At 41.4% G+C, this 2,552-nt stretch overlaps 1 protein-coding gene across 1 annotated transcript in view; it reads left to right on the plus strand.

The window, feature by feature from the left end:
* LOC101849608 (vitamin D 25-hydroxylase) overlaps positions 1-2,552 on the plus strand; it is a gene marked incomplete in the record, with an annotated part of 24,854 nt that overhangs the window by 6,186 nt on the left and 16,116 nt on the right.

Consider the following 2,552-nt stretch of genomic DNA (forward strand, 5'->3'; position numbering starts at 1 on the left):
ACACACACACACTCACACACACACAAACACAAACACACACACACACACTCCCGCACACACACACACATTTTAATGCAAAATGAACATGCAAACAAATGAATAGCAAAAAAAAAAATCCTAACGATAACAAGCCACATTTAACCATGAGATATTTTATAAAACCAAGTATAATAATGTGTACGCCTCATTTGAATCAAGAAAAAGCTTCTCGGGTGATCATTCTGAACAAAACGTTGTGAAAGTCCGCTTTATAGTTTGTCGCTTAAAGTAACTCTAACTCTAATAGACTCCCATATCTTCATTCACTCGTTACCGGCGTCTGTGGTTCAGTGGTTGGGTACTTCGCAGTCGCCCGCCTCCTTAATGACCCTGTCTGTGTCGATGGGGGCGTACAAACTCCTACGCGTTAAAGAAATCAATTGGTTAACTCTCTAGGGACACATTAAAAAAACCTCTCTAAAGACAGAGCAACAGAAATGTGGTTTCTTAGGAGACTGCTAAGAGTATCGTGGAAGGAAAAGAAATCACATGAGGTAGTGCCTGATGAAGCCCACGTGGGACGCCCAATGTTTAAAACAATCAGGAAACGACAAATGCAGTTTTTGGGACACCTGAATAGACATAAGGGTCTTGAACATCTAGCTCTCACTGGCAAAATTGAGGGCAAGCGAGTCAGGGGTAGGCCCAGAACAACATACTTAAGGCACCTAAACAAGTGGGTAACAGGGAAAGATCAGGGAAACGTAACTTTTTATAGAGCGTCCGAGCAAAGGAATGAATAGAGAACCATAATCACCGATGTCTGCCGCAGATCTGGCACTGGATGATGATGAAGGACAGAGTGGATGCATAAAAATGTACGCCCGATCATCAACAGACCAAAGGCAATGTTGCGCACATTTTAAACAACTATACACACGACAGAATGACGAATAAACATATCATTGTTTCATAACCTTTTTGTGGGTGTTGGAGGGCGCCACTGGTCGATCCTACTTCTTTTATTTCCCTTTCTTGTTTCTGTCTATTTGTCTTGCTTCTTCCCTGCCCAGTATGGCCGCTATTATGTCAATAATAATATCCTTCTCTTAACTCAAAACTCAATACTCAAGTTACAAATAATACAGGAAATTAAAGTCTTCCTTCTTTCTTTAAGAGCTGAATGTCCAAAACAAGCATCCTGCATGAGATAACTCGATGTTAGAGAACACCGACCAGCGTGTCTGGTGTAGTGGTCAGGCACTTTGCTGTTGCATGCAGGAGACCCGAGTTCGACCCCGAGTGAGGAGAAATTTTTAAATCGAATATCTCCATCTTCCTGCTGGGATGTTCTATCCTTTCAGCCCGGATTAGCCCTGACAGACCGCCTTCGAAATGGTCTAACTTGTGTCGATGGGGGTAAAAACATTCTCATTTAAAAAAAAAAGTACATCGATGATAAGCATCGCAATGGCGTGCGCGTGCTGTTCAGTGTTCAATGAAAGTACAATGTACAATAAAGAGATCAATTTAAACGTTCCTGCCAACTCATTGTTTACCCTTGTAACAGTAACAGTAAAGTGGTAATGTCACTGTGTGGAGCGAACCAGAACCACGAAATATAGAAAGAAAGTGATATTTTTACCCGTTTTGCGCATACCACAAAATGAAAGTGAACGAATGTTTATCTATTGGTCAGACGGTGGACAATTATAATAGCTCTCATTACGTGCTTTTCATTGCACACGGGATTTGTAGAACGCTACGCGCATGTGAAAAGTGAGGCTTTTTAATGGATGACATATCATAATATAAAGACTATGATATAATTATTATGATAGTAGACTTTGTTCGGGGGCTCTTGTGGCCTAGAGGTTAAGGTGTTGGCCTCTCATTCAAAAGGTCCCGGGTTCGAATCCAGGTAGAGACCGAAACATTTTCTTCTCTAAATGTGTCTCCTTTCACCTCATTTCCTGCTCTCTAGCAGATGTTCCGTCATCTGCTTTCATCTTCACTTTCTGCCCCCACCCACTCACCCCCTGTGCCCCTTCCTCTGGGCTCCTGATTCTTTCTGCAGCCTTTCTACTACTACTCCTTCGCTTCTTCTTACTGCTGTCTTTCAGCCACACTCTTGATCTTCTGGTAGGAAAGATCTACACCTTCTGGTTTTCTTCAAAATATGGAGCCATGATTCATCAATTCCATGTTTTGCTAGTCTTCCTGTCCTTTCTTAACCTGAGAAGTAGCTTGAAAACAACATCAAATAATCAGCTACAACCTCCCGTGAACCTCATACTTCGTGCGGTCAAGGCATCCGCCTGAGATTGAAAATGAGGTAGCTCTTAATAAAAGCTCTTTTTCGATTTCCAGGGGATCGTAGCTCTGCCCTGGTTAATAAACACTAAAATAAGGTAACCACACATTTGTACAAGCCGACAATAATAAGAAAGGAGTCACCTCCCTTTTCTGTGTTCGTCTGCTTACAGCATAATAATTATTATTAATCTGCTTTACACAAAGAAATTCTCTGGTCGGATGAAGTTCAACTTATTATCGTAATACATATAATAATA

This window comes from Aplysia californica, unplaced genomic scaffold, assembly GCF_000002075.1.
Source record: "Aplysia californica isolate F4 #8 unplaced genomic scaffold, AplCal3.0 scaffold00135, whole genome shotgun sequence".
Taxonomy (NCBI): Eukaryota; Metazoa; Mollusca; class Gastropoda; order Aplysiida; family Aplysiidae; genus Aplysia; species Aplysia californica.